Raw genomic sequence first — 22,053 nt, forward strand, 5'->3', positions numbered from 1 at the left:
TGATCTTGTGGTCTTTACACCTAATGGTGCCATGAACAGTAAATGCAATTTTACATGTAAATAATATTTTGGTACTTTGGGGATGGCAGGAGGGTTGCCCATGTTAGTTTTCAACGTATAGTGTTTCACACTGCCTTCTGCACCCTGTGAACCATTCAAGTGATACCAGGGCCAATCAGAGGCTAATTAGAGGCACCTGTTGGCTTGTCATCTGCTGACATGCCCTCAAATCAACCAGAATGGAAGAAAAAGGGACAGTCCTTGCTTTTTCAAAGGGGTTCTGTAGTCTGGTAGGAAGGGGGGGGGGGGGTCCCATCAAGGTCAAGGTAAACTTTATTGTCCACAAGGGAAATTTGTCTTGGGCTTTCACCCCTGCTGCAGCCACACACAAGACATCAATGACAAAAGACATAGTAGAAATACATCCAGAGGGGGGACACAACATTACACAAGTGCACAAATAGTGATCAATCAAATCTCTCAGTCAGTGCTGTTTCAGAGCCTCGTTCAACATTTGAGTTGATGCTGGTACAAACGATTTTTTAAACCCAATATACTTCCACTTTGGTTCACTGTACCCTCTACCAGAAGGCAGAAGTTCAAACTTTCCATGTAAAACATTGTAGTTTACTACAGAGACTGTCCACGTGTATTCCAGGTTAGTGAGTTGTCAATAAAAATGCCCAAGTATTTATATGAAGAAACCTGTGAGATGGTCGAGTCATGAATGACCACGGGCCTGTGGTCACCAATGCTCATGGGGTCGAACACCATCTCCTGTGTCTTCCTAACGTCAAGAACAAGGTGGTTGTCATCACACCATTTTACAAACCTCTGTACCTCCAAAAAATAGTCAGCTAAATCTCTATCCTTATCCAGTAGGGATAAGATGGCAGTATCATCCGAGAATTTTATGATGTAATTATTCGGGTTCCCACTTCTACACTCATTTGTGTACAAAGTAAAAAGGACCGGTGAGCTAACGCAGCCCTGAGGTGCTCCAGTACTTAAGGTTCTGGGCTCTGACAAAGTACCATTCACACTGACCCTTTGAGTACGTTCAGTTAAAAAGGAATAATACCACCTGATGATAAGGGGATGGACATTATGGTCCCTCAACCTCTTAATTAAGAGATGTGACTGTATTGTATTAAATGCTGAGCTAAAATCTACAAGAAGAAGGCGTGCATAAGCTTTGTTATTTTAAGTGTTTCAAAAGAAATTAATCCAAGGCCAAAACTGTATCCTCTATACACCTGTTACTCCTGTAAGCAAACTGAAAAGTATCCAATGAACAACCAACCGCTGCCTTCAATAGACTGACAATGATTTTCTCAAAACACTTCATAATTACTGAAGTCAAAGCGACTGGGCGGTAGTCATTATTTTCCTTGCAGCAGGCCTTTTTGGGAACAGGGATTATAGTAGAATATTTCCAGATGGACGGAACCGTAAGTGAGTGCAGTGACTTTTGGTAGATGGGACACCAAGCCTCTGCAAGTTCCTGACTGCATGAATGCAGCAGCCGGCCACATATCACGTCTGGACCTGAGGCCTTGTACATGTATGTGCAAATATCTTCTGGACTTCATATTGATCCACAGTAATTCCCAGATCACTGTGTGAAATTGTTTGCAGATATCCAGCAGGCAGGAGACTGCAGGCAAAATTAAAACCTGACACTATATTTTCAATTGGGGATGGATGTGTGTATCAAGCACATCAAGGAATAATGAGACTCAGACTCAGACTTTCGAGAAATTGGTCTTCCATGATATCCAAACAACAATAAGCTCAGTAAGACAGTAACATGAAGATGTACCAGTTGTAACAGTTGTGCAGCCAAACTGTAAAGAATGGTGCATGTGTTTTTCCCAAACAAATGTCAACACGTCATTGGCAGTAAGTGAGTTAATGGGGCTGGAGGAAAATGTGCTGTTGTGGGGGTGCATGTTATACTGGTCTTGTAGTTTGCCTATTTGTGTCGACTGCTCGCTTATTTTGATATGTCCAGAATAGAAACGCTGGAGTTCATGTGGTTAATCTGAACATATCCCTTTATATAGTCCAGTTTGCACCATTATCAAGGCCCAGAAATTACCTTTTTGTCCACTATCCAGAGTGGCTAATACGTAGCTGTTGGTTTAATGTTCTGCATGTCTTCACAAGAGCTTGTACATCTGCGTTCAGTTAAAACAAATATATCCTACAATTAATAAAATGCATTGACCCCAAAATGTACTTCCTGTGTTTGTGATTTGAGAAAAGTAGACCCCACAATCTATCAGTTTGTGTATAACCTAATACCCCAAAGGTGGCTTACAGTAGTTTGTGTATAACCTAATACCCCAAAGGTGGCTTACAGCAGTTTGTGTATACTAGCCTAATACCCCAAAGGTGGCTTACAGTAGTTTGTGTATAGCCTAATACCCCAAAGGTGGCTTACAGTAGTTTGTGTATAGCCTAATACCCCAAAGGTGGCTTACAGTAGTTTGTGTATACTAGCCTAATACCCCAAAGGTGGCTTACAGTAGTTTGTGTATACTAGCCTAATACCCCAAAGGTGGCTTACAGTAGTTTGTGTATACTAGCCTCATACCCCAAAGGTGGCTTACAGTAGTTTGTGTATAGTCTAATACCCCAAAGGTGGCTTACACTAGTTTGTGTATACTAGCCTAATACCCCAAAGGTGGCTTACAGTAGTTTGTGTATACTAGCCTAATACCCCAAAGGTGGCTTATAGTAGTTTGTGTATAACCTAATACCCCAAAGGTGGCTTACAGTAGTTTGTGTATACTAGCCTAATACCCCAAAGGTGGCTTACAGTAGTTTGTGTATAGCCTAATACCCCAAAGGTGGCTTACAGTAGTTTGTGTATACTAGCCTAATACCCCAAAGGTGGCTTACAGTAGTTTGTGTATAGCATAATACCCCAAAGGTGGCTTACAATAGGGTGTGTATACTAGCCTAATACCCCAAAGGTGGCTTACAGTAGTTTGTGTATAGCCTAATACCCCAAAGGTGGCTTACAGTAGTTTGTGTATACTAGCCTAATACCCCAAAGGTGGCTTACAGTAGTTTGTGTATAGCCTAATACCCCAAAGGTGGCTTACAGTAGTTTGTGTATAGCCTAATACCCCAAAGGTGGCTTACAGTAGTTTGTGTATACTAGCCTAATACCCCAAAGGTGGCTTACAGTAGTTTGTGTATACTAGCCTAATACCCCAAAGGTGGCTTACAGTAGTTTGTGTATAACCTAATACCCCAAAGGTGGCTTACAGTAGTTTGTGTATACTAGCCTAATACCCCAAAGGTGGCTTACAGTAGTTTGTGTATAACCTAATACCCCAAAGGTGGCTTACAGCAGTTTGTGTATAGCCTAATACCCCAAAGGTGGCTTACAGCAGTTTGTGTATACTAGCCTAATACCCCAAAGGTGGCTTACAGTAGTTTGTGTATAGCCTAATACCCCAAAGGTGGCTTACAGTAGTTTGTGTATAGCCTAATACCCCAAAGGTGGCTTACAGTAGTTTGTGTATACTAGCCTAATACCCCAAAGGTGTCTTACAGTAGTTTGTGTATACTAGCCTAATACCCCAAAGGTGGCTTACAGTAGTTTGTGTATAGCCTAATACCCCAAAGGTGGCTTACAGTAGCTTGTGTATACTAGCCTAATACCCCAAAGGTGGCTTACAGTAGTTTGTGTATAGCCTAATACCCCAAAGGTGGCTTACAGTAGTTTGTGTATACTAGCCTAATACCCCAAAGGTGGCTTACAGTAGTTTGTGTATAGCCTAATACCCCAAAGGTGGCTTACAGTAGTTTGTGTATACTAGCCTAATACCCCAAAGGTGGCTTACAGTAGTTTGTGTATAACCTAATACCCCAAAGGTGGCTTACAGTAGTTTGTGTATACTAGCCTAATACCCCAAAGGTGGCTTACAGTAGTTTGTGTATACTAGCCTAATACCCCAAAGGTGGCTTACAGTAGTTTGTGTATAGCCTAATACCCCAAAGGTGGCTTACAGTAGTTTGTGTATACTAGCCTAATACCCCAAAGGTGGCTTACAGTAGTTTGTGTATAACCTAATACCCCAAAGGTGGCTTACAGTAGTTTGTGTATACTAGCCTAATACCCCAAAGGTGGCTTAAAGTAGTTTGTGTATAGCCTAATACCCCAAAGGTGGCTTACAGTAGTTTGTGTATACTAGCCTAATACCCCAAAGGTGGCTTACAGTAGTTTGTGTATACTAGCCTAATACCCCAAAGGTGGCTTACAGTAGTTTGTGTATACTAGCCTAATACCCCAAAGGTGGCTTACAGTAGTTTGTGTATACTAGCCTAATACCCCAAAGGTGGCTTACAGTAGTTTGTGTATAGTCTAATACCCCAAAGGTGGCTTACACTAGTTTGTGTATACTAGCCTAATACCCCAAAGGTGGCTTACAGTAGTTTGTGTATAACTAGCCTAATACCCCAAAGGTGGCTTACAGTAGTTTGTGTATAGCCTAATACCCCAAAGGTGGCTTACAGTAGTTTGTGTATACTAGCCTAATACCCCAAAGGTGGCTTACAGTAGTTTGTGTATAGCCTAATACCCCAAAGGTGGCTTACAATAGTTTGTGTATACTAGCCTAATACCCCAAAGGTGGCTTACAGTAGTTTGTGTATAGCCTAATACCCCAAAGGTGGCTTACACTAGTTTGTGTATAGCCTAATACCTCAAAGGTGGCTTACAGTAGTTTGTGTATAGCCTAATACCCCAAAGCTGTTTCACAAAACTTGAACAACAGGACACGGATTAATAAAGCTTGGCCGTTATCCTGGTCCGGAGCAAGCTAACTTCACAGCTAAGTTTCCATGATAACTAAAGCGGGATTTCCTTCGTGAAACCGAGTCATGGCTGAGCCTGGCTTGTTTAAGCCAGGATATCTGCTAAATCCTAATCTACCCTTTGTGAAACAGGCCCTAGTTCTTTTTGAACAGTGACATGCTTGTGACATGGAAAGTGACAATACAGAGAAGGCATTGATTGATTGATTGATTGATTGATTGAATACTTTATTAGCAGTTTGCAAACAAAAAGCTTAAACAGTTTAGAATACAAGGTCTGCTAAAAGGATCTACACAAAAAGCCAAGCTTGTTTCAATTGTGGTCCTTTGTACTCAATTCATAGAAACATTGATCAGATAAACAGCAACACTATGTGGAACAGCATGTAATAGTTATTTACAAAAATAAAATAAAGAAATTGAAGAGGACTATTTACAGTGAAACAGGTCGGGGGTGGGAGGCTATGTTTTTTTTTACAGGGGCCAGTTTCAATTTGCAACCTCCTGTAGGTGCTCTTTTAGGGCGGTTTTGAAGGAGAGTAGGGATTTATTCTCCTTTAGAGCCTTTGGTAGGGCATTCCACATTTTAGTGACATAGCATAACAGATGATATCACTGAAAAGTGCAGTATAGAGCAGCCAGGATATGTCCCCAGAACCCCAAAGGTGGCTTAAAGTAGGCTGTGTGTATAGACCAAAGCCCCAAAGGTGACTTCCTGTTGTGTGAAATAAGCCCCGCCCAAGTCCCGAAAAGTGGGTTAAATATGATTGTCCCCAATCTCAGGGTAAAAAATCATACTTTTAAAATAAAGCTTAAATCAAAAATATCAAGACATATTGGTAAAGTGGGCACCCTCTGAACACCAACAGTGGTCACAGCTTCTCTCTAACCCATTCAGAAAGGGTAGCCCCCGAAAGGGGGGTGTCCTGACATCCGTACCCAAAAGTAGTCTAAACAAACAGGGGTGTGTGTGTGTGTGTGTGTGTGTGTGTGTGTGTGTGTGTGTGTGTGTGTGTGTGTGTGTGTGTGTGTGTGTGTGTGTGTGCGCGTGCGAGTGAGTGAGTGAGTGAGTGAGTGAAGATTACTACCCTAAATTCGCAAAAATAACTAAAACAAAAGATACAGTTCGACTCTATGAGGTAATCATCTATTTATTAGGTGAGAAATCCAATGTTCAAGGTTGGCAGCAACATATGTAGCATCCTGTCACAACATGAGGGACAAAGGGTGAACACTATAAGTCTAGTACAGTTAATAAACTAATGTCATGTTAAAATAAAATACAAATATATAAATTAGTAAGGAGGAGGGGGGAGTTTGGTTCGATTCAGAGGGCTATGATTGGATTATATTCCATCTCTTCCATAAACTAATGGTAGATGTGTCACTGTCAGCTGGAAGGTTATATTTGCCAACAGCAACAATTGCAGAAAACCAACAAGAAAATAAACAAGTCCTTCTTTGTAAAATAATACTGACTTATAAAAAAGGCTTCTCAATATTCTGATAACCAACCAAAATATGTCTGCTGCTCTGTGCAATTAGTGATATGATGAGAAATAAATTAAAGCAATTAAAAATATAATGTATGTATATATATATATATATACTTTTTTATTTAACTTTTTTTTTGTTGACATTTGTGAATGGATTCATAATCATCCATGTCAGCATCACCATTAATCTATGAATGGATTGTAAGAGTTGGACTTACGTGGCCGTAGAGCTCAGTCTGAGCCTGGTAGCTGTAGTCCTGAGGGTCAGGGTAGATCAGGACAGCAGAGACCTGCAGCTCAGCAGCATTAGACACCTGACAGGAGAACACATCATATACAGGCCCATCAAAGAACAATTTATATATATTTATATTATAATGCACTTTACATTTGTGAAAATCTCAAAGTGCTACAAGAGGCAATTTGCACAAAAAAAGAATCATCATCATCACAACAAAAAAACATCAGAAACTGAAACAAAACAACATGAGGGCATAAAGCCTAGAGGTAGAACCAGTGTACAGTGGCTAAATAAAATAAACCACATGATGCAGGTCCATCACAAAAAGGTTTACTAACCCATTAAGACCGGCAACACATCTGTGTAACCACTTTAACCATTATTTTACACTTTGGCTATTCAAAAATAGCAGATCTACAAGCTCGGGCTATGAGCTATGAGCTTGTAGATCTGCTATTTAAAAAAAAAAAAAATGAAAATGTTTGCAAATCTTTGAATATATATATATTTCAAAGTGAACATTTTTAACTCAAATCTTTGCTCCTGGGGGGTCCCTGGAACAACATATTTTAAGATGGGGGTCCGCAGGACAAATGCATATAATTTTGGGGGTCCTTGACATGAAAACGTTTGAGAACCACTGATATTATAGCAACACAAGTTTTTTTTTTAAACTGTTAGGATTTAGAAGACATTTGTAGAATCCCCCAGAAGCTAAGATTTGAGTAAAAAATATTCGCTTTAAAAAAAAAAAATATTATATATATTCAAAGATTTGCACACATTTTCATGATAAAAAAAAATATATATATAGCAGATCTTCAAGCTCATAGTGCGGCACTGAGCGATATGAGCTTGTATATCTGCTATTTTTTAATAGCCAAAGAAATCTTAAAAATGACACAAATGCGTTCCTGGTTTTAATGGATTAAGACCAGATAATACCAGATCTTCTGAATCTGAAACGAGTTTTCAGAAAAACCTTTTAAATCTTTTTCCATGTCAAGGACCCCCCATTGATTTGCATTTGGCTGCGGACCCCCATCTCAAAAATAAGTTGTAAATAAATGGTATGATCGGAGCCCCCTGGTTTGTCACATGAAAAGAAAGACAAATGTAAATCTGTAGTTTTTCGTTTGAAACTTGTTTCCTACCCGTCAGTGCCTTAACCCTTTAAGACCGGGAACGCATCTGTGTGTCATTTTAACATGTCTTTGGCTATTAAAAAATGGCAGATCTACAAGCTCATAGCTCATGTGTTCTATGGGACACATTACTACTGGCCTTTGCAAACTCATTGTTGTTATAATATTCAGTTAATTTCTTGTTGGCCATCCAAATGGGTTATGGCAGTGGTGTCCAAACTTTTTTCAAAGGGGACCAAATTAGAAAATATGAAAACACCCAAGGGCCAGCTTGCGCGCGCGATAATTTTCGGTTATGGGCGGATTTTGGGCGAAAATGTGCGGTTTTCAGGCGGATTTTGGGCGTTTTTGGGTGTTTTATTGTTAGTTTATTTCGGTTTTAGGGTTAAGCAAGAGCTAGAGAAGGCGCTTTCATCCTGAGGCGAAGAAGGAAAATGCAACTTTCACTTTTATAAATCGTTAATTTTTTTTGAAGGTGCAGGCCGTTCATAATACAATTTAAGGAATGAAGCCAAGGGCCATATGCAACACTAACTCAAACCAAACACAATTGTAAATGTCAAAATCTTCATCTTCGTTTTGAGTTTGTCTGCCACAATGAACAGTAACACTCTAGTTCCTGAAGATGGCAGTAATGCATCATAGAAGGATGCTGGTTTGCCATTACTCCATCAAAACTGGGAAGGTCTGTGTAATTTTAAGATTTAGTTGGCTATTCAAAAATAGCAGATCTATAAGCTCATAGCGCGGCCGCGCTATGAGCTTATAGATCTGCTTTTTTTTTTTTATCGTGGAGAACTTGTGCAAATCTTTGAATAGATATATATGTTTTAAAGCAAACATTTTAAACTCCGATCTGTGCTTCTGGGGGTCCCTGGAACAACATATTTTGAGATGGGGGTCCGCGGCCAAATACATATCATTTTGGGGGTCCTTGACATGGTAAAGTTGGAGCACCACTGATATAGCAACACACTGTTAGGATTTAGAAAACATTTTTTAGATATGTATTTGGCCCGTGGACCCCCATCTCAAAATGTGTTGTTCCAGGGACCCCCATCTCAAAATGTGTTGTTCCAGGGACCCCCATGAAGCAAAGGTTTGAGTTACAAATGTTCGCTTTAAAAAAATACATACTCAAAGATTTGCACACATTTTCAAGATTTTTCAAAAATAGCAGATCTACAAGCTACAAGATCTACAATAACTGACTATTTAGTTTTTCCTCCTCTACGACACCCCTGTGTGTGTAATGAGTGTAATAACCATCTCCGTGAGGACGGCGGTCACAGAGAATATTCCATGGTTTTTCAAAGGTCAGTAAAATCGACATTTTCGCTGGCAAGGGGGGGGGGGGGGGGGCGGTACACGATGTTTTAACTCCGGCAGTCAATGAGTTAAGCTAATCACCTGGGGACCCCCCAAACATCATGTGGGTTAAACACACACATAACCCCTACCTTTTGTGCAAAGGGGAGGAGTCCAGCACGGAGCAACATCACACAACCTTTCAGCTCAACGTTGTTCTTCTGAAGGACGGAGATGTCTTCTGGACGCCCGTAGTTACCATACACAACCTTACCCTGAACACACACACATTACATAGTTACATACACAACCTTACCCTGAAAAGGGGTCAAACTCCCGAAATGCATAGAAAACTATTTATACCTACAGTATAACACAATACAAACACATTGGTCTTACACCTGCATTAGGCTAATATTCATGATTTTTTTTCTGGAGCCAAGGTATGGCATCTGCCATACCCAATCAACTGTAGATTTAATTGACTAGAATCTTATGATATATTTAGTCGACTAAAACTAGACTAACACTAAAACATTTCAGATGACTAAAACTAAATGTGATTTTATTCAAAAGTCTAACGACTGAAAACGACTTCAAAATAAACACTGCTGCAGACTCACCTCCACCGTTCCTGTTGCACTGTAGGCCAGGTAGCCCTTGGGCTCCAGCACCTCTGAGCCAATCAGGACGCGGTTCGGACGCTTGCTGCCAATCAGAGAGAGAGAGAAGATAAAACAGGCGGACACCATTAATCCACCGTTTCCCAAACACTGGTTCGGGACCCATCTGCGGGTCGCGGGCACATTTGCGCGGAGTAAATGCAAGTAAATGTGACTCTTTTTTGTGTTATTAACATTTCAAAAGATTTTCAAAAATGTCCCCCATTTTGTTCACAGTTTTAGCGTCACGCGTTGTAGTGAGCGTTGTTGAGCTTGTAGATCGGCTATTTTCACAAGTTTGGGTCCCAGGGCAGACATCAAACTTCTCCTTTGGGTCTCGAGCTAAAACGTTTCTGTGATGGAAGACGACCTATAGCTGTATAATCTCACATACAGGATGTGTTTTTTATAGAAATAGGAACTGCTTGTGAAGGTGTTTTGATTCTAGGACTAGACGTGGAGGACGGGGAATCTTTAAATCTTTAAATCACTTTGTTTACAGATGACAGTAAAAGCACAGTTACAATGACACAAGGTTCTTGGTTAGATTCTCATTGGGGGAATATAGTTTAGTTTGCCTCAGAGGCAGACTCTAAAACGCCTTCTAAATCCTGACCTAAGTTTTCTGAAAAACTTCAAAAAATATTTATTCAAAAATGACAACAAATGTATGTTGCTACATACTGTACATAGAAACAGGAACCCCAAAAGGGGTTCCCGTCCTGAAAGGTATTGTTACAAATAGGGTTCCCGCCGGAAATGGGTTAACCCATTAAGGCCGGGAAGGCATCTGAGTCATTTTAACATTTCTTTGGCTATTCAAAAATAGCAAATATACAAGTTCATATATCTGCTATTTTTTTTTTCGTGAGAATTGCTGCAAGTCTTTGAATAAATATATATATGAGATGGGGTGTCCGCGGCCGAATACATATACATTTAGGGGTCCTTGACTTGATATTATATCAACGGTTAGGATTTAAAAGACATTTGTAGAATTCCCAGAAGCAAAATGTTTTGATTTAAAAATATATATTCAAAGATTTGCACAAATGTCCCACGATAAAAAATAACAAATAGCAGATCTACAAGCTCATAGCGCGGCACTGAGTGCCGTGCTATGAGCTTGTAGATCTGCTATTTTTGAATAGCCAAAGAAATCTTAACATGACACAGATGCGTTCCCGGTCTTAATGGGTTAATAATAGTTAAGGTTAGACACAGTTAGTGTGGTTTTACGTTCCCATCTGTGTTGGGAGTTTCTTGACATGATTGAGGTTTCAATACAAAAGGTCTCAGGGTTGAAGGTGGAAATGTTGGTCTAAATTTACCCGAAACACCCCCCCCCCCACACACACACACACCTTTAAAGCCACCCTCTGTGGTGTTGGCCTTCTTTGTGTTCATATGATGAACATGCATTTTCTATGCTGTCACTGTCAGGGGTTTTCAGTGGTGAGATTTATTTTTTGCTTATAGTTATAGATGTTAGAGACCTTTGGGTTTGGTTGTCTGTCTTTCTTTAATCAATTGAATTATGTCTTATCTTTCTGTTTCTCTCTCACGCACGCACACACATACCAAAACTGTCGGCCTACATACAATTTCTATGCTGATCATTGTTTAGATGTAAGTAGCCACAGACAGACAGACAGACAGACACACAGACACACACACACACACACACACACACACACATTACCTGTCCTGAGTCTGAAGCTGGACATAATGCTTGTCCGTCCAGGGATCCATTTCCTGTTTCTTGAACTGGTTGTAGATGAGGTTACCCAGAGACATGTCTTCAGCACTTCCTGCTACACGGCTGGGCTTATCCAAGACACTACAGAGACAACAGACCAGTAGTGTAAAGTAACTAAGTACATTTACTCAAGTATTGTACTTAAGTAAACATTTTGGAATTCCTAAGGAAGGAATGGATGGAAAGCATGTGCTAATAAAAACATTAAAATGATATCAACCTTAGGAATTATAAGTTGTTTTTTATTAGCACATTGCATAGGACCACACATGGACAAACTAACTTTCTAAAATAAATACAATATTTGAGGCGTTTTTTATTTCTAATTTTAGAACCCTTTTCATGGGTTATTGCTGGCTGACAGACATGACTCAGTGTTTCATAACTGTGTGTATTGTACTGGTCTTGTGCAGTAGTGTAAATAAACTAAGTACATTTACTCAAGTACTGTACTTAAGTAAAATTTTGAGATATGTTTTCTTTACTGGAGTATTTTACCTCTACTCCACTACATCTCAGAGGCAAATATTGTACTTTTACTCCACTACAATGATTTGAAAGCTTTAGTTACTAGTTACTTTGAGGATTTTGATTATTATTACAAAACCACTTCAGCCCTATATACATTTCGGCCATTTGAAAATAGCAGATCTACAAGCTCACAATGCGACGCATTGTGAGCTTGTAGATCTGCTATTTTCAAAGGTTTGTAATACATTTGAAAACTTGTTAAATGGAACATTCTGCATAATGAGTACCTTCTACCTTTGGTACTTTAAGCACATTTTGATACCAATGCTTTTGTACTTTTAAGGTAAGTAACATTTTGAATTCCGGACTTTAACAAAATGGGGTGTGCCACATCTATGTGTTCATAATGTCAACAGGAAACAACCTTTTAACTGACACACAGTGACACAGTGGTGGAAAGTAACTAAGTACATTTACTTAAGTACTGTACTTAAGTACAATTTTGGAGTATTTCCAATTTCCAATACTTTTACTTCTACTCCACTACATCTCAGAGGCAAATATTGTACTTTTACTCCACTACAATTATTTGAAAACTTTAGTTACTAGTTACTTTTCAGATATAAATTATGATATAATGAAACATACATTAACCACTTTAGCCCTATTTTATACCTAGGCTATTTTCAAATATTTAGTACTTTTACTTTTGGTACTTTAAGTACATTTTGATGCCAATACTTTTGTACTTTTATGCAAGTAAATTTTGAATTCTGGACTTTTACTTGTAACAGAGTATTTTTATATTGCAGTATTGCTACTTTTACTTAAGTAAAGAATTTGAGTACTTTTTCCAGCACTGCAGTGACACACGGTGACTAAACTAGTGAACCATGAGCTGATGTGTATTCAGTGTGTTGTCTGTTTCACCATGTGACCATGTGACCATGTGACTAAACACAATGGAACGCTTTCCTTCTCCAGGAAACTACCGTATTATTATATTAAAGATAATCTCTATACCTGAAGGTCATAGTTTACTATAAATAAGACTCAAAGGCTCTTCTTTGTTCATAATGTTGTGAAAGCAGTCGGTTACCACACAGCATGATCTGCATGGGGACATAAATACTTTATTCACTTGGATCTACGTTAACATAACATAACGCTTCATCCTGGAACATTTGACTGAAGTTACCTGGAAGCACTGGTTCTGAAAACCTTTCAGGCTGCGACCCCCGAAGATCATCATATTTGAACTGGGGACCCCCGAAGATCATCATATTTGAACTGGGGACCCCCGAAGATCATCATATTTGAACTGGGGACCCCCGAAGATCATCATATTTGAACTGGGGACCCCCGAAGATCATCATATTTGAACTGGGGACCCCTCAAAATAAATCATACTAGTCCATACCCGTTGGGGATATGAGCATAGTTTTCATAGACCTGCTTACTTATTCCTCTGGCAAAATGTGGCAACACTGATCCCAATTCCATAGCCTGGGGGACCATGTACAATGTTGCACATTAAGATAATCATCTGGGGACCACACCACGATCATTTGGGGACCCCCCTGGGGGGTACAGACCCACAGGTTGAGAACCAATGACCTAGAGAAAATGTATCCCCCCCCAAACTAGTGATCTGTTGTTGTTGTGATGCTGACATAGTGAAGGTCATAACTAGTGATCTGTTGTTGTTGTGATGCTGACATTAAGGTCAGAACTAGTGATCTGTTGTTGTTGTGATGCTGACATAGTGAAGGTCATAACTAGTGTAAGTGACACATGCTTCATGTGGGGTTTAGCTTAACAGCGTCATTCCACTGTTTAGAGGCTTAGAGAGGAGGTTACAGGTTGTTATTGTGTTAACGCAGGTGGTTACAGTGTAATTTGTGTGTTGTGTGTGTGTGTGTGTGTGTGTGTGTGTGTGTGTGTGTGTGTGTGTGCGCGCGCTCGCGCAGACCAGTGGTGTAAAAAGTAACCGGAATTCAAAATGTACTTGAGTAAAAGTACAAAAGTATCTGCATCAAAATATACTTTAAAGGAGCACTTCACCCCTGGAAGAAGTTCCAGGGGTGACCACAGGGGGGACCACAGGGGGACCACAGCGTATCACTGCCTATAACTTCAACTCCCAGAATGCTTTGGTGCCTTGTGGCAGGGGAGGTTCCATGTGGGTGTGATCTCCAACAATAACATCCAAACAGCATGCCAGTGTCGCCATGTCTGCTTATTATAAGCGGCTTCTTTCTAAAATGTAGTTGATATTTGGGCTTGTTTCCAAATGTTTTGATTGCTGTTTAAACCAGTGGTTCTCAAACATGTTCATGTATTTTTCCACAGACCCCCATCTGAAATTATAATTTGTGGCAGGGAGCCCCTAACAAATATGTGTCAAAAATATTCCACATTTTGAAAAGCAAATAAAAATATTTTGCAAAAAATCCACATTTTGGACTTTTTCCCCCTCAAGATTTTTTTGTAAATAGCAGATCTACAAGCTCACAATGGGTTGCGAAGCGTTGTGAGCTTGTAGATCAGCAATTTTCAAATATATAATATCCCATGTCTAGGTAAAGTGCTCTTGGCATAGTTATTTTTCTTTTGGGCTTGTTTTCATAGACCTGGCTGCTTATTTCTCTCACAATATCTGGCAACACTGGCTGTCCTCGCAAACGTTCATCTAGTTACATATTATGTCCAAGGATTCGTTAGTGATGTCATATCACAGGGACATATAAGTATCTTCATGCAGTTTCACTTCCGTGTCGCATAGTATTGACATCACTGTCACATCCTTGGTATTATGATCCTAGCCTTTCGTGACGGTGTTTGTTTACCAGCGCTGCTACTCCACGCTGTATTTTTTTTTTCAAGCTTGCGCTTATGAAACACTACACAGGATTATTATTTCATGTCAACATTCAAGTACAACTATCAGAAGATAACTCAGGTAAAGTAATGCCTCACTCTGCAATGGCCGCAGCTAATGGGAGTGGCCGAGTGGCGAAAGAAGGTTGAACAAAGTGTTACGGACACCCCATTGGGGCTGTCTTTTGAGATGGTCTGACTGAGACACGCCGAGACATGTAGTGCGGAAAGGAATGAGACCAATCTCTCATGATGCAAATAACGTCACGAATATTGCAAAGATTACTAGATATCTAAAAACACAGATTATTCACAAAAAAAACCCAGGATCTTGTTTCTTGACTCCTAAACTTCATTAAAAGACCGAAAACTTCTTCCAGGGGTGAAGTGCTCCTTTAAGTACCCGAATGTCCCATTTCACAAGTTCAAAATGTATAAGAAATCTTTTGAAGATAACAAGCTTCGCGACGCATTGTGAGCTTGTAGATCGGCTCTTTTCGAATGGCCGAAATGTATATAGGGCTGAAGTGGTTAATGTATGTTTTGTAATAATAATCTAAATCTACAAAGTAACTATACTTCTCAAATAATTGTAATGGTAAATGACCTTAGAGTGTCCTCAAAGGCTTCTGGGCGGAGCTTGTCCTTCAGCAGGCGGGTGATGTCGTCCCAGTCCAGAGCGGGTTCAGAGGAGGACGCGTCCCCTCCCCCCCCCGTCCCCCCCGCCGGGCTCCCCCCGTCCTCGGGGACCACGTCCCCGTCCTGCTGCGTGGCGCAGCTCACCGGCTCCCCCTGGTGGGGTCTGGCGTGGCTGGCGTAGCCCAGCAGAAAGCCTGGGAGACGGAAGGAAAGAAGATTATACATCGTATCAGCAAAAACCCTTTAAGACTAGGAACGCATCTGTGTGTCATTTTTTACATTTCTTTGGCTATTAAAAAAATAGCAGATCTACAAGCTCACAGTGTAGATCTGCTATTTTTTTTAAAGAAATCGTGTGCAAATCTTTGAATGTATATATATATACATTTTTTACTCAAATCTTTGCTTCTGGGGGTCCCTGGAACAAAATATTTTGAGATGGGGGTCCGCGGACAAATACCTATCATTTTGGGGGTCCTTGACATGAAAAAGTTTGGGAACCACTGATTATAGCAACATATAACATCCACTTTTAGGATTTAAAAGACATTTGTAGAATCCCCAAAGGGCAAAGATTTGAGTTAAAAATTATCGCTTTAAAAAAATATATATATATATATATTCAAAGATTTACACAAATAAAATAGCAGATCTACAAACTGGCAGTGCTGCACTTTTGTAGATCTGACGGTTAGGTCAGAAGAACATCTTGAATTTCTTTTTACATTTTCAGGCCAAATGTATGTATGCATGCATGGCCACAATAGGGAAGCCAGAGTTCATGTGGTTAAAAGTTAACAAAGCAATGACGCTGTGAGTCTGCCTACTGTATGTAGTGTGCTTTACACCTGGAATGAACACATCCTGTCTCTATGTCTCTATGTCTCTATGTCTGTCTCTATGTCTCTATGTCTCTATGTCTCTATGTCTGTCTCTATGTCTCTATGTCTCTGTCTCTATGTCTATGTCTCTATGTCTCTAGTGCTTTGAAATGTGGATGTTTAGACCTACAGAACCTGCATATAGAATCTGCCTCTTACAGTCAACAACATTGTCTATATCCAATGTTTCCCTATTGTTATTCCCAATCCATATAGACCCATTATTTGTTTACTAACATTGAGACTGGATGCACAGGTGATTGTTTCATGCAATCAATTCCCAACATGTTGTTTTGGGGTGCGCTGGTTTCAGCACACCCCAACCCCCTCTAACCTCTAACCCCACCCCCCTCTAACCTCTAACCCCAACCCCCTCTAACCTCTAACCACAACCCCCTCTTGTGTGTTGGCTAGTGAGGCGCGTCCTATAGCGAGACCTGACAGAATGGGTTTCATTGACCTGACAGAATGGGTTTCATTGACCTGACAGAATGGGTTTCATTGACCTGACAGAATGGGTTTCATTGACCTGATAGAATGGGTTTCATTGACCTGACAGAATGGGTTTCATTGACCTGACAGAATGGGTTTCATTGACCTGACAGAATGGGTTTCATTGACCTGACAGAATGGGTTTCATTGACCTGACAGAATGGGTTTCATTGACCTGATAGAATGGGTTTCATTGACCTGACAGAATGGGTTTCATTGACCTGACAGAATGGGTTTCATTGACCTGATAGAATGGGTTTCATTGACCTGACAGAATGGGTTTCATTGACCTGACAGAATGGGTTTCATTGACCTGACAGAATGGGTTTCATTGACCTGACAGAATGGGTTTCATTGACCTGATAGAATGGGTTTCATTGACCTGACAGAATGGGTTTCATTGACCTGACAGAATGGGTTTCATTGACCTGATAGAATGGGTTTCATTGACCTGACAGAATGGGTTTCATTGACCTGACAGAATGGGTTTCATTGACCTGATAGAATGGGTTTCATTGACCAGATAGAATGGGTTTCATTGACCTGACAGAATGGGTTTCATTGACCTGACAGAATGGGCTTCATTGACCTGATAGAATGGGTTTCATTGACCTGACAGAATGGGCTTCATTGACCTGACAGAATGGGTTTCATTGACCTGACAGAATGGGTTTCATTGACCTGATAGAATGGGTTTCATTGCACATACTGGTTGCGCACATACTGGTTGCACGCATGCTGGTTCTTATCAGTGTGACGTGGTCTGTTAAGTGGTCTATACACAAACAAAGAGACATCGAGGAGAGACCAGTAACGTAACGAGCAGGAGGCAGAGATACATACCGACCACGAAGAGCACGGCGGTCCCCAGGGCCATGAAACAGAGCGTCTGGCGCCTCTGTCTGGGCGGGTGAGGCTGGTAGGACGGCGAGCCTCCTTCTGGCCCCTCCCCCTCCTCCGTGGCCGTGTCGTCTACGACGCCATTGGACAGCTTGACCTCCACATGGGCGTGGCTTCTTCCTCCCTCCGCCTCCTGCTGCGGCTGCAGGGTGAAGCGACTGTAGCGCTCGCTGTTAATCTGCATAGAGATAAGACACAGAGATAGTATTTAATCTGCATAGAGATAAGAGACAGAGATAGTTACAGTACTTGAGTAAATGTAGTTTTTTGTCTTTTGAATAAAAAAATCCATTTAGTTTTTTGTCATATTTTAGTCGTCCGATGTGTTTCAGTTTTATTCTAGTTTTAGTCGACTAAATCTACAGTTGATTTAGTCGACTAAAATGTATTTTTTTTGGCGAGCCTTGATGGTGTGGTAAGGCCTGATTCATACTAAAATAGCCGATCTACAAGCTCAAAACTCGTCGCGCTGCGACTTACGTTTTGAGCTTGTAGATCTGCTATTTTCAACAGATTTGTATACATTTGAAAACTTGTGAAATGGTACTTCCTGCCTAACGAGTACTTTTATTTTTGTACTTTTACTCAAGTAAATTTTGAATACCGACTATTTCTACAAGAGGGTGTTGATACTTTTACTTGGCTATGTTCGGAGCACGACACCCACGCACAACCACGCATAAAGTGACTCATCTTAGTTCTACTGGATCCCGTCTCCACTAGGTCCTCTTTAACACTTTTGTCAGATCCCACGTCATTGTTTTCATTTGCCAGGCCCACGGCACAGCTAATAATCAGCAAGAACTAATCCAGGCAATACTGAAATTATTTACAAAAGCCATCATAGTTACAATATCGCCATGTTGATGGTCGGGAACGCATCTGTGTCATTCATTTGGCTATTCAAAAATAGCAGATCTACAAGCTCGGTGCCGCTCTATGAGCTTGTAGATCTGCTATTTTTGAATAGCAGATAAGAAATCTTAAAATGACACGGATGCGTTCCCGGATTTAATGGCTTAATTAAATGCAATGTAAAATTGTAAAAAAAATGTAATGCAAAAAAGTGCAGATTACAGGGGATGTTAAAACATCATAAAGTAATGCTGTTCTCCACATCACTGAGAGTAATACACAAGGTTAAAAAAAACATTTCAGACAATTATCACCCAGCCAGACAGTCAAGTCAAGTAAAAAAAATGCGTTTTGAACTAAAATCTTTGCTTCTGGGGGATTCTACAAATATCTTCTAAATCCTAACTTCTGAAAACACGTATGTTGCTATAACATCAGTGGTTCTCAAACCTGTTTCATGTCAAGGACCCCCAAAATGATATGTATTTGGCCGTGGACCCCCATCTCAAAATATGTTGTTCCAGGGAACAAAATATGTTCATATGTTGAAGCAAAGACTTGAGTTAAAAATGTTGGCTTTAAAAAAGATATATATATATATATATATATATATATATATATATTTATATATATTCAAAGATTTGCACAAATTTTCACGTTTTTCTTTTCTTCAAAAATAGCAGATCTACAAGCTCATAGCTTAATTACATTTCAGACAATTATCACCCAGCCTGACAGTCAAGTCAAACGTGTTTCTAAGCTGCTGTTATCATGTCCATCACCACCTACAGCTTCCTTACTGGAACACATTAAGAACTAAGAGATAAAAACACTTTGAATACCTTTAGAACAGAAACTATCCACCATCATCACACTGAAGATGGAGCAAAGATATTATGTACTTCCTTAAAGGGATAGTTCACCCAAATGTCAAATTCCTAAGCCAATAATTTTATTTTGATGAATAAATCATGAATCTTTGAATATAGGCTAAATATATATATATTGAAAACAAACTCAAATCTTTGCTTCTGGGGTTCATTCTACAAACGTCTTCAAAATCCTAACAATTTTCTGAAAAAACGTGATGCTGCTATAATATCAGGCTCGTGCATCTACATTGTAGATGGACAAGCCTGATATTATAGCAGCATCACGTGTAGATTCTACAAGCTTATATAGCGCATAGCTCAGCTTGTAGATCTGATATTTTTGAAAAATTGCGAACATTTTAGCAAATCTTTTTTTAGCAATTTTTTGAAGCGAACATTTGTAATTCAAATCGTTGCTTCTGGGGGGTCCCTGGAACAAAATATTTTGAGATGGGGGTCCGCGGCCAAATACATATTATTTTGGGGGTCCTGGACATGAAAAAGTTTGAGCAGCACTGACATAGAAACACAAGTTTTTTTCAAAAAAAACTGTTGGGATTTAGAAGACATTTTTGTAGAATCGGAACCTCAGGTCTTAATGGGTTAATGACAAAACAAACACACAGAATCAACAAAACGCAGGAATAAACTCACCATGTTGTTAAATGCAGACCTCACCTGCTCCATGGTTGAAGCCATGTGTTCCTGATGGAGACAAAAGAGTTGATGAAGTGGTTAAGGCTGAGTGACAACGGAGCAGGAAGTTACACACCAACGCAGGCGGAGAATGACGGTTAAAAAACACGGAAACAAAATAAAGGGCAGTGAGATGGCAAAGAGATTATACAAAAATGTATTTAAAAAATGGAACAGGACTCACAGAAACTAAACAACAATGAGGGACAGAAAAAGGGTCAAATATGAATGTGAAAATGAAGAACAAAGACCAAATAATAAGGAGAGACACACAGACACCCGTCTGTCCTGACTGGGATGTGAGACTGTTTTCTGTCAACACACTGACTGACTACATCCTACAAGATGACAGGGTCACACACTGTGATGTGTGTGTGTGTGTGTGTGTGTGTGTGTGTGTGTGTGTGTGTGTGTGTGTGTGTGTGTGTGTGTGTGTGTGTGTGTGTGTGAGAGATAATAAATTATGTGTTAGGCGTGTGTGTGTACATAACAGTGGTGGTAAAGTAACTTAAGTACATTTACTCAAGCACTGCACTGGAGTATAATTTTTACTTTACTGGAGTATTTCTCCAGTGTTCAGTACTTCTACTTCTACTCCACTACATCTCAGATATTGTACTTTTACTCCACTACAATTATTTGAAAACTTTAGTTATTAGTTACTTTGTAGATTTTGACTATTATTACAAAACATACATTAACCACTTCAGCCCTACATGTGTGTGTGTGTGTGTGTGTGTGTGTGTGTGTGTGTGTGTGTGTGTGTGTGTGTGTGTGTGTGTGTGTGTGTGTGTGCACGCGTGCGTGATCACAGGCAGAGGTGTAAAGTAGCTATTAAGTACATTTACTCAAGTACTGTACTGAAGTACAATTTAAAAAAAAATTGTTTGCTATTTTCAAACGTTTTTATACATTTTGAAACCTTGTGAAATGGGACGTTCTGAGAGGGACATAAAACTAACTACTTCCAAGTCCATTCTTTATACCGAGCTTTTACTTGCAACAGTCAAGACAGAGTATATTTCTGTATTACAGTATTGATACTTTTTTACTTGAGTAAAACATGCGAGTACTTCCTCCATCACTGACCACAGGCTACTTTCTCAAACGCAGGTTTCGAGACAGGAAATGGACAAATCTGCCTCCAACAGTCGAGTTGAACTTGAAGCTCAAACAGCCTGATGCTCTTTAAGGTGACTCTACACCAAACACACTACAACACACACCAGTGGTGGAAAATGCAGAAATACTCTAGTTAAAAGTAAAAGTCCGGTAATCGAAATTTACTTGAGTAAAAGTACAAAAGTATTGGCATCAAAATATACTATATATATATATATATATATATATATATACTACTTGAGTTTAAGTACTCGTCATGCAGAATGTCCCGTTTCATAGGTTATCATGTCTAAAATGTATAAAATTGTTTGAAAATAGCATCTACAAGCTCACAACGCAGCGCATCATGAGCTTGTAGATCTGCTATATTCGAATAGCCAAAGAGTGTTGAAAAAAAAAAAGAATATGAAGTCTTGCTAGACGAGATTGAAATCTCAAGATTTCAATCTCGTCGAGCGAGACTTTTTTTTTTTTTTGCATAGTGTTCTGTCACCATAGTGACCATAGTGTTCTGTCACCTCACCAAAATACAAACAAAAAAAGCTATTAACCCATTAATACCTGGAACTGTGTCATTTTTAGATTTGAGCTAAAAAGCATTATTTTACACTTTAGGCTATTCAAAAATAGCAGATCTACAAGCTCATAGCGCGGCACCGAGTGCCGCGCTATGAGCTTGTATATCTGCTATTTTTGAAAAATCACAAAAATGTGTGCAAATCTTTGAACATAATATATTTTCAAAGCGAACATTTTTAACTCAAATCTTTGCTTCTGGGGGTCCCTGGAACAGAATATTTT

The 22,053-nt window shown here is 39.8% G+C and overlaps 1 pseudogene across 1 annotated transcript in view; it reads right to left on the reverse strand.

Moving 5' to 3' along the window:
• Positions 1-20,423, reverse strand: part of LOC308077289 (transferrin receptor protein 1-like) — a 42,645-nt pseudogene extending 22,222 nt beyond the window's left edge. The window contains exons 1-7 of the transcript XR_013935028.1: positions 20,089-20,423; positions 17,651-17,885; positions 15,403-15,628; positions 11,388-11,525; positions 9,647-9,731; positions 9,176-9,298; positions 6,548-6,643 (exon numbers count right to left, since the gene is read on the reverse strand). The product of XR_013935028.1 is annotated as a transferrin receptor protein 1-like (transcript). The remainder of the gene's footprint in view (positions 1-6,547; positions 6,644-9,175; positions 9,299-9,646; positions 9,732-11,387; positions 11,526-15,402; positions 15,629-17,650; positions 17,886-20,088) is intronic.
• Positions 20,424-22,053: the final 1,630 nt, after the last annotated feature.

This window comes from Gymnoscopelus braueri (genome assembly GCF_963280865.1).
Source record: "Gymnoscopelus braueri genome assembly, chromosome: 21".
NCBI classification, from domain to species: domain Eukaryota; kingdom Metazoa; phylum Chordata; class Actinopteri; order Myctophiformes; family Myctophidae; genus Gymnoscopelus; species Gymnoscopelus braueri.